Source organism: Conger conger, chromosome 10 (genome assembly GCF_963514075.1).
Source record: "Conger conger chromosome 10, fConCon1.1, whole genome shotgun sequence".
Taxonomy (NCBI): Eukaryota; Metazoa; Chordata; class Actinopteri; order Anguilliformes; family Congridae; genus Conger; species Conger conger.
This window is the reverse complement of record NC_083769.1, coordinates 21564694-21577745: the sequence shown is the minus strand read 5'-3', so window position 1 is coordinate 21577745 and position 13052 is coordinate 21564694. Positions and strand designations below refer to the sequence as shown.

The following is a 13052-nucleotide window of genomic DNA, read 5'->3' as shown; positions in this document are numbered from 1 at the left end:
ATTACAGCGGAAAATCCAGACAAAAATATGCCAATCAAACATTACTGAGCTCACTGTATGTGCATCATTCAAATACAGAGCATCCAAATGAATACACACCATTCAAGTAAATACACAATACCCAATGCACCCTATTAAAATCCACACCATTCAAATGCATACTATTCAGTTGCTTGTTCAGTGAATCTTCCAAACAACCTCAAGGCTATTTCACTGCATGTTCAGTACAAATGTTAAGAGACATGAAACAAATCATGATGTAGTCAGGAGAAAAAGCACACTGGCAAAATTGCGATATTTCACTATGAAGATATCACTCTGCACCTCTCTGTAAATTAGAAGCAACAGGTGAGTATTTTATCTGTAAGACTTCACACCTGCAATCAGTAATACGTTGTTTTGAGCCAACATTGAATCACAACTCAGGTGACGGCAGAGGAGACACTTAAACTGAGATTCAGATGAAATCGCCATGCTGAAGGGACAGGTCAGGAAGTCAAAAGGTGCTGCCCGCCGAGAAGAAAAAATGCCACTAACCTTTGCGGTCAATTCTATTTGACAATTGAATAGAAATATACTGAAAAACACTAAGTCCCCGGTCTATTCAACAAGTTCAAAATTAGCAAAAGAAAAGAATTATTGTTGCCTAGCACCAGGGCGAACAGGGGTTTGAAAAAAATACACCGCACAATACTAAATACCTTGGCCTTATGCCCAAAAAAGCAAAGCTGCAGACTAGGTCTCTGGTCAGAGCGAACACTTTATATGAAGAAGATTACATCACCTCAGTGCAAATTCTCTTCCAGTGCAATCTGATTCCAAACAGACGGAGAATTTTTAACCTACCTACAGAGATGTTGTTTTTATCTTAATGATACCTCTATGATAGCACAGTTTTACGTGGTCCCGGATTTCCTGGCCCATTGACTGCAGGGCTGGAAGAGGGGAGAGGTGTTTGTTTTCAAGAGAGGCTGTGAAGACCCTTCAAGTCTCGGGACAGAGGAAAGGGCAGTTTCCACGCTTTCCTGCTAAAAATAAAATTGCTCTAAAATAGCCCATTGTTGTGCCGGCACAAAAGTGCAGGATCCGAGAAGCTGCGACTTACCTCCCCCTCCTCTTGCAAATTTACGTCTTAAAAAACTGTTTCCCCTCTCTCAACCGCTAAGCCCCAAAATGCAGAAACTCTTTGGGTGTATAAAGCAAGGGTATTAGAAGCGGATCCAAACCCACCTGCAGTCTCCCACTGATATAAATGGTCACGACAGGTATTGTTATTTAACAGGAGCGGCTTGAGCTACTTATCCTACCCCTCTGCCTGACTTTCTGGCCAAGCAACAATAAACCCTCCCCCAAACCTCCTCCGGTTGGCATTCAGAAATAAAAAAGAAATGACAGTTGCCTCTGTAGTATTTTCCCCAAAAACGGACCTGAGTACCCTTTCCTTCTGCCTTGCCTGTGAAACCACATCACACTCTCAGATAAACGGTGTGAAAAAGTGCCTATTTTGGTGGAACAAATCAGTTCATTTTTCAACCTCAAAGTAATCATTTGCAATGTAGGACAATATGTACAATGGGCCTCATTTATCAAATGTAAGCCGATTTAAAATTACCGTAAATCCTTCGAAAATGCATTTGCTCAAATAATGTGGTCGCAGCTGTTCGTATTGTGCGCGGAAATGAACTACCATTGTAAAGCGTACTTTCTGCGTTTATTATTCCATTAATTTTTTTATTTTTTTATTTAGAGTGGCAAAATTCTTTTAATAAGCCAACTGAATATTATAATTATAATAGGATTCAAATTAAAATAGGTGATGTTTCATTCCGATGATCCAGGTTAATTAATGCTTAAGTGGAGTTGAATATAAATTCCATAAAAGACGTAAAAAAGTTTGCTGTATAATAGCAAGTAGCCTACCAGTCTATATTTGGGGCATGGCATAGCCTACTTCGGAAAGAGCACATCTTCAAAGACCAAGAAGATTTATTTGGCAAGGCAAACAGAAGAAACAACAAACAATCACAGCGAGTTCAAGTTCAAGTTTACACCTACAAACATCATGATATAGAAGTGGCATCACACGTGGCTGATGTGCTTCATTTGTCTCTCTCCTATAATTTGCCAATGCGTTCCTCCATCCCTGTACTATCCTTCCCTCAGTGAAGCCTGGAAGGCAGCAGCTTGTAGAATTAGTAAACTAATTGCGAACTAGCTACATCAGCAACTAGCTAGCAAACTAGCTAGGTCAGTAACATCGATACAGATACATTTCATAAAAATGCATTAAAGGAAAGCTGCCTGTGACGTAATAATATGTAGTTGCACATGATCTGTGTTTGGCGGAGCTGAAACTGCTGCCTTCCAGGGTTCTCTGTGGAAAGTTTTCCTTTTGCTTCCTGTTTAATGTCAAACCATTTTCTTTTTACCTGCTGCATAGTGCGTGTTACTTGAGAAAGTGTTTACAACAGCGAGGCTATATATTGCCACGTTTTAGTCTTCCCCAGCTCTGACAATTCACTGCTTACATCACAAAATAAAACATGTTTTTGACTTCTACTACTATTAACAGAACTTCAATCTCCGCTTCAGAGAAGCAATCTCTTTAAATCGGCGAAAATCCATATATGGTATTTTAGGGTCATCAATTTATGCTAATTACAACATGAACGCACCTTCGATTTACGATTACTTGGTTATTATTAACATACACACGTGGATATGAAAAAAGGCTACGTGTCTACGTGTTTCAAAAATCTGGTGGAATTTGTTGGTTCGGTTCCGATCACACATACTTTTTTATTATTTTATTGATCATGGCAAGAACATGGAGAGTAATTAAGAAAATAATTCTGGAATTGCAGTAGTGATTGGAACGAAAACCAGCATACACAGGGCCCCAGGATTAAGTTGGAGAATGCAGTGCCCTAAACAAAACATGTGCACCTCCACTGTACCTTCTATTTCTGAGATTGTATAGTTATGGAGCTACATTCTGTGAGCCACACTACGTTATGTCATCCTTTAAATTTCAAAAGAGCACAGTCCTTTACTTTGCCTTAATGGGCCCTATCCACCTAAGTGTTCTCTCATCAGTCCACATCATTCTGTGTTTTTTCCAAAACAAACCATTTGTATGAATGGCTCAAGGTTATTAAGCATCTGTGAACAAAAATGCTTGTATTTAATTGAAAAAGCGCAATAAAATTGAAAGAGCAGCACGCTTTTTCCTGTACCTTCTATGGCTATTTTTAGTGGTCTCGAAAACCTTGTTGATTTTAAGCAACTGACGGTTTGTTAATGAATTATAACTTCACATGTATTACTGGTAATTTGCAACATACAAGGACATTTTTTGGTTTGTTTCCATTGTATTACAGGGGCATTTGGCCCTGGAAATTCATAATACCTGCTTTCTGCTTTCTATAATGTCCTCCTAAGACCCGGCAAGCCATTTCTGGCTCATGTAGGGGACATGAGTCTGTGGTCTTCATCTCAAAAACAATATATTTTACTTTGTAAAATAAAATAATATTTTTGAATTTCATTAAACACACAAAGACTTTCACTGTAAAATGTCCTTTTTCTCACAATTAAGAAACGATCAGTCATCCACCACATAACCTGCTTGCTGTCCACTACCGTTATCATTTCTTTGAAAAGTACTGTTTTTATATTTTAAATATGAATTAACACAATCCATCCAAACCTCCATTATTTGTCATCAGGTCCAAGGTACTCACAAATCCAATAACATGGACAGACTATTTCAGGCTATTTTATCTCCATTTCATTTAATTTGCCATTTCTCCCAGTCCTCCCATGACACTTAAAAGGATTTGACAATTTCCTTGCTCATAAAAGTCCCTCAATTAAAGTGACAGGCCTTGAGTCATGCTAATTAATGTTAACCAACAAATGCGACAATCACGTTGCATCAGCCAGCGGTGAATAAACGTCTGTCACTGTATGAAATCAATGATTTTCATTCTACCGACCCATCCGTCTCAAGAAAAAATGCACAATACACAAACATTTGCAAATCTGTCCCATTGTGTGCGCTTGGCCTTGTATGTTCAGGCCAGAACTCACGCTGTGACACTGTGTTCTGTTTTCCCTCCATTAATGGACACAGAAATAGATTCCTGGTCTGTTCTGAATCCCCGCCATGTTCTACTGGCCAAAACCCACCTAATGCTGACAGCACATTCTGATCTCCACAGGGTTGGTCACGTTCCTGCCTCTTCCCCCCTGATACCCAAGAGAACCCCTGCCATGAATGTCAGAAATGATATTCATTCATTACAACTGTCCCCATCATTGGGAATAAAGATTCACTAATTACCACTATTGCCCCTGCCATTCAAATAAACCATTCAATTAATACCACAACCTCTCCTGCTGCTGTAGATAATCATGTACAAATTATGACTAACTGCCCCACCATGGAGAGAACTATTCACAAATTACCACTTCAGTCAGGACAACTCACACATTTAGATAAATCTTTTTTAGTTTTGGCACAGAATGGATCTGCTTCAGGTAGTACAGTGCACACACCAGCATGCACTACCCAATCTAACAGGGCATAATACATTCCCCCTACTAAACAGGAGGAATACTGGAAACCCCCTGAGTAGCTAGAAGCAGATCCAAACAACAGGTGGTAGCTGGGGTGGTGGAGGGTGAGGGAAATTTGTGCAGTCAACTTCACAAGCAAGCATGCAGCCAGGGAAGGTCTGACTTGGTTTCAGAAAGGTGATGTGTGCACATGATTGGATGAGTATGAGATACTGAGTGAATTGTTGATTTTGGAAACGCGTGTATGTGACTGCTGAGGCTGGCTATTGGACAGTAGATTACAGTGACTAAACTTGCTCCGCATAGTTCATGCGCATCGCTCATTAACCCTCCTGCCCCCATGGGAGTTAACTATTCACAAATTACTGCCCCCTCACCACTACTGCCCCAGAAACTATAAATATTGGAAAATTACTGTGGATGAACCCCACTGCAAAATGAAGTGAGTGAGTAATCAATGGGTCCACCATGGATTCGACTCTACTGTAGAATATTCTGAAACAGCTAAGAGGCTGTTCAGATGGGTGGAAAGAATTCTGCTAGCAAGAAAGCTAGAGTCTGAAGCAAGAAATGCATGCAAGGAAGCGTGATTCAAAATTCATCATAAGCAATGGGAAAGACTGACCACCCCTTACAGGAAAGGTTTGATTAAGGTCATTGTTATGAAAGTTGGATTTACCAGTAACTGAAGCTCGGGGCACTTGTTTTTCCCACAGGGATATTGTAAATGTTTGATCATTTGTTGTTGTGTAGATCATGGAAAACTCATTGTATTATTTGCTAGATCACATTATCTTTTATCTCTACCAGGACTTGATTCAAAATGTCAAAATAAAAATATTAGCGAGGGGGCACTCACTCACATAAACACACACTCCTACACACAATTAAACTGACAGACAGAAACAGCCATACAAATGGATCATGTATCCACATGGGATACAGATCAGGATCAGGAATTAAATTACCCCTCCGTACCCATTTACTTTGTACTTTTTAAGATTGTTTACATTTACATAAAAAATTTTTGTCATTTGGCAGACGCTTTTAATTCAATCCATGGTCGATTCGGACAAATAAAGGCCGGCCCCCAAATACAAGCCGAGGTAATATTGCCTACCAGTAGGGCTATCAGTCCATGAGCACTAGAAGACATTGTTTCGATTTAACTCAATGAAATAAAAGAGCTCTTCTTAATATTTTATATTGTTGGTTGGTTTAATACTGTTGCCAATGAAAAGTCGTTGTCCTACAACATGGGTCTCCAACACGTTGGTCTCAAGCTACCTGTCGCTTGCCGCCCCCTTCTGAGTAGCTTGCCAAAGGCTGAAGCAGTATACATTTAAACACAATTGTTGCCGCGAGGCATTCCAGCCTACGAATTTAATAAAAAGTAAATCAGGCAAAATAAAAAATTAACTCAATTTAGGCTACTTGGCTACGCAATAAGGTTTCCGTGTATTTACAGCACAACTCACGTTCAATGAATGAATGAAAGCGGCTGCCTTGGCTCGCAATAAACAGATGGGTGGAAATCCCGACACTCTTTCAACTACATAAAACTTGAACCATCAAATACCCCCCAGATTTCAGTGCCCATCAGTCCCAACATTTAGCAATAGAATCAAACAGTCCAAAAGTAAATTAAATCCCAAACCAAAGCAAAAATCTTTTGATAGCCTACCGGTATGCTGCTCCAAACGAAACGCATGTCTCACAATAAAATGCACTTTAGGAAAAAAAAATCCTTAACTTGCTGTTATCTACGCTAATTTGTTATTGTTCATGAAGGCGTGTCTGGCAAGTTGCTACTTTATGGATTCTGGACTTGCATGTGATTTATTGTGTTTGAGAATATTTGCAATAAACTAAGTCTGTTAAGACTGACACTATGACTTACCAAACGGTGTTCCAGATTAGCCTACACTAATTGATTTCTGAATGGTTACAGGAAGTGTTGAAAAGTGTTGGCCCATTTTAAGTGTAGCCTTTTACTTTATTTCTAAGAATAAAATGTCCCTGCCCTACAACAGAAGCCTAATAAGAAATAAAGGCCTGCCTCAAATACAAGCCTGCCCCAAATAAAGGCCTATGCTTTGTGCAGCATGAGGATTTACGGTAAGTGCAATTTTTTTATTTCTTTTTTTTGGGGGGGGGTTAGACAAGAGGGATAGGAATATCAGAAAGGGTGGCGGGGGAAATCAGGAGGGAGGACTAAGGTACAGTTTGAAAAGGTTTGTTTTTAGACTGCGTCCAAATAGGGGGAGGGATTCTGCTGTCCTGACAGTGGTAGGCAAGTCATTCCACCACTGAGGAACCAGAACGGAGAACAGGCGTGAAAGTGAAGCTCGACCGCTAGGTGCTCGTAGAGAGGGAACCGTAAGGCGACCAGAGCTGGCAGACCGGAGTGGTCTGGCTGGGAAGCAGGGAGTGATTAAGGATTGTGTGTAAGGTGGGGCAGTCCCCTTAGCAGCCTGAAATGCCAACACTAGGGCCTTGAATCGGATGCGTGCGGCAATAGGAAGCCAGTGGAGGCCAATGAGGAGCGGGGTGACATGAGCCGACCTGGGCTGACTGGTGGTCAGGCGGGCTGCAGCATTCTGGACCAGCTGGAGGGGCTTGATGGCACAAGCTGGGAGACTGGCTAGGAGGGAGTTGCAGTAATCCAGGCGGGAAATGACGAGCGCCTGGACTAGGAGCTGGGTGGCTTTCTCCGTCAGGAGATGACGGATACAGCGTATACTGTAGAGGAAGAACCTGCAGGTTCTGGCAGTGGAGGATATTGTGGAGCCAGGGTGAGGCAGTTATCAAGAGTCACCCCAAGATTCTTTGCCATATAGGAGGAGGAAACTACAAAGTCCTCAACAGTCAGTGAGAGGTCGATTGTCAGAGAGGACTTAGCAGGGATGTAGAGAAGCTCAGTTTTGGCAAGGTTAAGCATCAGGTGGTGGGAAGTCATCCACGCAGAGATATCAGCCAAGCAGGCAGAGATCTGTGTGGTGACCTGGGTATCGGGGGGGAAGGAAATAAAGAGTTGGGTGTCATCGGCGTAAGAGTGGTAAGAAAAGCCATGGGAAGAGATCACAGAACCAAGAGACATGGTGTATAGCGAGAAGAGCAGAGGACCAAGAACTGAGCCCTGCGGGACTCCAGTTTGTAGGGGGTTAGGGTCAGAGACTGAGCCCCTCCTAGTCACATGGTAGGAATGACCAGAGAGGTAGGAGGAAAACCAAGATTGTGAGATAGATACTGATTCAACTAGAGAATTACAAACAGCATTTACTTAAGAGCCTGTCAAAAAGATACCCAAAGCAGCATCACACCTCAGCTTAGAACCAGCAATCTCCTGTTGCTACCCTATGGCTAAACATGGGCTCTGGGCTTTTCTTTCTTGACACAACTACCCGTCATTCAGCTTCAACATCAAACATTTCAAACTTCGATGCAAGGTGAAATCGACACTGATATTCTGTACTTCCACTATATCCTTTACTGTCAATGAAAAACTAAGATCAGTGAAGAGAACCACTGAAAACGTCCATGCACTAGATACCAAAAAACCTTGCCACTATGAGCAATTACAGGGGAAATTGAAACTGATACCTGAAAATTGCTTCTGCGTCCAGCAAAATGGGGTGCTGATACCTCAAAAGTCATACTGTTGCACGACAGCATTGCTTAAGTTAAACCTCAACCCTCTAAATCATTAATCAAATGACAATGAAATATGACAATTCAGCTTTGAGTTGTAGTTTGGCTCCCTGCCTCCAGAGTACAGAAACATTAATCACACTTGCCACAACTGCATAAGCACACACTTTGGAGTTACTCTGAGGCAGACTATGATGAGTTCCTGGATATGTCATAGACCATACTTCATAAGCCCCACCGCAGATAGAAACAGCCCTTCTGTGTCATGATAACTAAAACTGTGTGATGTTCATGGTTTTGCTGTTCAGCAGGCGCTACGCTATTTGAGAGTAAAATATTCAGTGTTTTATTTTTAGGTCCTGGTATGCATAAGATGGCATTTCTGTGGTTTTTAAGTACCAAAAATGACCTCTATCCAGTTTAAATGTCCATTCTTCAGCACTTCTCCTGAGCTTTATTATTTGCAGACAGATATCAGGATTGGAGCCTTTTAAAAATCCCAATAAAACATTGTGGGTATTTCTGAGCACAGAAAATGACTGTCAGTTCATCGACTGAACTGAAATGGTCTTTACCCCAGCCCTGGAAGCCATCTCTCCTGATTTTTTCCTTCCCCCATTGGTATCTCCCCTTCAGTAATGCATTCCTGCCTTCCAGGTGAGTGAAGGGACAAGTCAATCTCACACAGTGAAGGTACACATGGCAAACAAACTGACCCGTGTACTATTGAGTGGGTGAATTTGGTACACACACTGGGGATGTGTGTGACTGTATGTCTGTTGCGTAGGAGCACACCACTTTGACTCTCATTGTGCTATGTTTAGAATGAGGCCATCTATCTGAATGGCCCCAGCCCTGGTCCTTGCAGGTTGAGCTGGTGTTCATTGTTAATCAGCACTGATCAATCAAAGTGATGGGTTTCACAGTTACCTCAACTCTCCCTGTTTCCTTGGTTTGTTTTAGCTTCTGATTTATGGTGAGAACACAAACCTGATGCCCTATGGCTGACCTAGCACATGAACACTTGACAACAAGGCATTCATAAAGCAATAAGTTGCACTACGAGAGCTGTGGTCAAGGGGGGTTGCGGGGAGTTATATTAGCTATATAGGGGTGTCCCTCATTCTTGGTGACTGAGGTTGAAGCCAGCCAGTGCTTATTAGGAACAGGCTTCCACCCCGAAACAAGCACACCCTCAAAGTGTGTCTTCCACAGGAGACCTGCTGCTTTTCTGGATCTACAGTAGCCAAATGGAGTCATGTTCCTTTGTCGAGGACCCGGCCCTAGGCCCGCCTGATGAGAGATTGATGGAAGATGGGTTGGGCAGGAATGCATTGTTAACCCCTCGCACACGCCATTGAGGTGGTAGTAAGAACGCCCGTAAGAGGAAAAATATGTGGTTCAGAGATAATGTGCAGCCCTACTTGTCAGCAGAGGAGTCTGAAGTCGGAGGACTTAGATTTAGGGTACTAAGGAGCAAGGCTAAAGGTCTGACTGAGGCCATGCATAACATGAATGTATAATAACATTCTTGGTTGAGAAGTGTGGTCTTGCTCCTACAGGGGAGAAGCATAAGGCCTGGTTAAAGCAAAGAGATGAGGAAAACAATGTGGACAATTGGGAAATAAAAGAGTATGAGGAGATGGAAAAATGTAGGAAAGATAAGGAAGAAGGGAGGGATGTTAATACCAAAAGAAGATTAAGAGGCTTTAAGGGCCTCCCTGATTATAGCACAGACAATTTGTCGGATAGATTCAAAGGACTGACTGTAGAGGAGTTGGGGGATGAATTACACTCGGCCATAAGTTGAATGTCCTTTGTGGATCCGTTACGGTGACACACGAAGGAGCATCTAGAGAAAGTGCTAGGATGGTGGAAACTCCCTACTGGAGGGGTATATGAGATAAAGTGTTGGGAAACTCCCTTTAAGGTATGGGGAAATGGCAGTGAGACAGATAACAGTGATGATGAATAGGCCCATTAGATTGGGCGCGAGAGTTAGTGTTGTATTTCTGTACAAGTTTCAGGATATATAAGGAGTGAGCTTTTAGACATTAAAAAAAGGCTCTTTGGACTTTGCTTGACGAGGAGGGCAGGACGGCGCAAGACAGCTATATTTAGGGCATGGGTGGTAATTATATTTTGTATTATTTATAAGGTAGAAGGTAGCATTGTTAGTTGATTTAAAGTTATAAGTTTCCTTTCATTTTTATGTCTTTTATTTTTCAGTAAGATACTATATAAGGTAGGAATAAAGTAGAAAAGTTTAGGGGTGTTTGTGCCCACAATATTCTAGGAATAGCTTTTATCTCCCTGAAGGGGGAGTCATAGGATAAGGTAAAGGCCAAAGAGGATGGATATTTGAAGGATGTATCTTGACATTAACATCTGGTGGAAAGGTGAATTAGAAAAACAGAGGGGTTATATGAACCTTATATGAATCACGTAAAGGCACTGGTATATGGTTGAAAGAATATAAAGCAATGTATGTGACTATCAAACTGAAAGATCATATTTAACCTGTGAACTGTATAATTCTATTTACTTGACAACAATAAAATATGCTTAATCATAATTATAATTGAGTGGAATTGAGTCAACTATAAAAACTACAGTGAATACAGGAGATCATATAACAGTGTTGCGTCACACCACTTCACTTCCGAGACTGGGCTGGAAGTTCAGTAGAACTTACCAGTTCTCCAGGACGTTCGAAAGTACTTAAAGGAAAAGAGAGTTTGTCTCCGAGACACCTCCTCGTGGGGTACTGCTCGTGGGAACGTGAGGTCTGAGCTCAGCACGGGGTCCGGGCCCACGACACCTTCTTCAACACTGTTCCACCAAATGAACCTATAAGGAGGAATCCAGAGATCTTTCCCCCCCTCGTATTCCCTCATCGCGTACTGCCCCAGCTCCATGCCACCATATTTAGTTCTGTAACCACCATGATGTCTTCAGCGTTGCCATTCCAACACACAAAAGGATGGCCTCATTGCTGCAGACAGGTTTTGTTTTTCAAAGTGTCAATGGCCCACTTGTGAATGTGAGGGACCACCATTGCGTTTTTCTAATGTTATCGCCTATTGTCAACTCAAATGGTCAGCCTCACCACCAACTGCTTGAGACTCGACTGATTGGCAGCTCTATCTCACATGAGCGGAAACCAGTTCACCAAGGGTGGGGTCCTGCACTTTAAACACAATTCAAGTATTGGAGTACTTCCTGGTTCCTGTATTGTTGTGCCAAAGAACACACATTGAATTCCCAGGGTTACAGAGTTTATAGAGATTATAAAATTTCTTAATTTCTTTTCGAGTCCAATGGGGAGCAAACATACTCTATAAGAGGTAAAATCTCAAAATCTTTCTGTGTAGTTGCAGAAGTGTTCTGAAGGAAAGAAGGGCCCTAATTTAATTTATTCTTCCATTTTTAAAAGCACATCCAAGTGGATTCATAGAGCATGCACCCACAACCACAGTGAATAAACTTTTTAAGTCTCATTTTAACCAGTTTGTTTAGGTTGGATTAGACTGTAATGTTCGATGTTTCTATATAGTCCTTACTTGCAGCTCATCCATTGTCTGTGTTCTTCTCCAATCACTTACATTGCTATTTTAAACTGGCACATTTGAATGAGCTAACATGAATTGATTCACATTAAATTTGTATTTTATTCTGTATTCAAAGTAACCTTCAACCACCACCCCCGACTCCCCCTTTTTTGTATGCCTGCATTTCCACACCAGAATAAGAGTTGTGTATAACTGAACCCGGCTATTAAAGAGCCCACCCAGAGGATAAGATAAAACTATTCAGAACTCACTTTTTCTCCCAGACTAAGTGTGTCAGATTCAAATTGTGAGTATTGTCTTGAGAAACAAGTAATTCAGATTTGTATGTTCAGTGTGATAATACGAGTTCGGGGGAATCAAACAGCTTAAAAATATTGTATTAACCTGACAAGAAAGGTTTAGCTCTATTTGGTTTTTATTTTAACCAGCCGGTGACGATTTTCTTTGTGCATTTTGTGTCATTTCTGTATCAGAATTTACATATCAATATCAATTTGTATCGGAGGAATCAGTCGGGTTTTCTGATGTGTGTTCATTTTAGGAGAATCAGTTCCAACACAAAGAGTCCTAGTATGATCCAGTTAATGACATCCCGCAGACGAGTTCCACCCTTTTAATTCTAAAACGTTTATGCATTTTGTATTACTAATCTTAAACCTGTAGATTAAAATCGTGGAATAGTTTTTAAATACTAATGTATGAAGTGGAGTAGGCTACGAGAGAGGACACATTGCTTTACACTATTTACGCTAACTAGGCTGCTTACCACCATACAATATTAGCATTTAATTAAAAAATAATTTAAGTAAAACATTACAGAACACGAGAACAAACCAACAAGCTCCCTTGCATTAATCATAGATAAAAGCATGCACCATACCTTCAAAATGTTTGAGGTCCGTGGAAATTAGTTCTTGCCCCTAATCTTCTTTCTCTCGCATACTTAAAACGTGCATTTTCAGAAAAGCTCGCTTGTGCGTCACTGACCCAACTTTTTTTTTTAATATACAGCCGGATGTTAAATACGGTCTATTTGTGTTTTCTTTTTTTTCTTTTTTTTGGGGGAGGGGTATGTTCTCGTACCCCCTTAAATTCTTTGGAATCAAATGTTTTTTTCTTCTCAAGTTATTCCCCCAAACACAGTATTTGTATTCAAATAGTCGGAAGGTTAACGTTATAGCCTACTCTGCACCATAACATCGTTCTCCAAAGTTGCCGCGCACAAATCCTCTTGCTATATGCATCTCA

At 41.2% G+C, this 13052-nt stretch overlaps 1 protein-coding gene across 1 annotated transcript in view; it reads right to left on the bottom strand.

The window, feature by feature from the left end:
- The window catches only part of calcrl2 (calcitonin receptor-like 2), a 30796-nt gene extending 18003 nt beyond the window's left edge, over positions 1-12793 (bottom strand). Inside the window, exon 1 of the mRNA XM_061257249.1 lies at positions 12685-12793. The gene's annotated coding sequence lies outside the window, so the exon portion shown is untranslated. The remainder of the gene's footprint in view (positions 1-12684) is intronic.
- Positions 12794-13052: the final 259 nt, after the last annotated feature.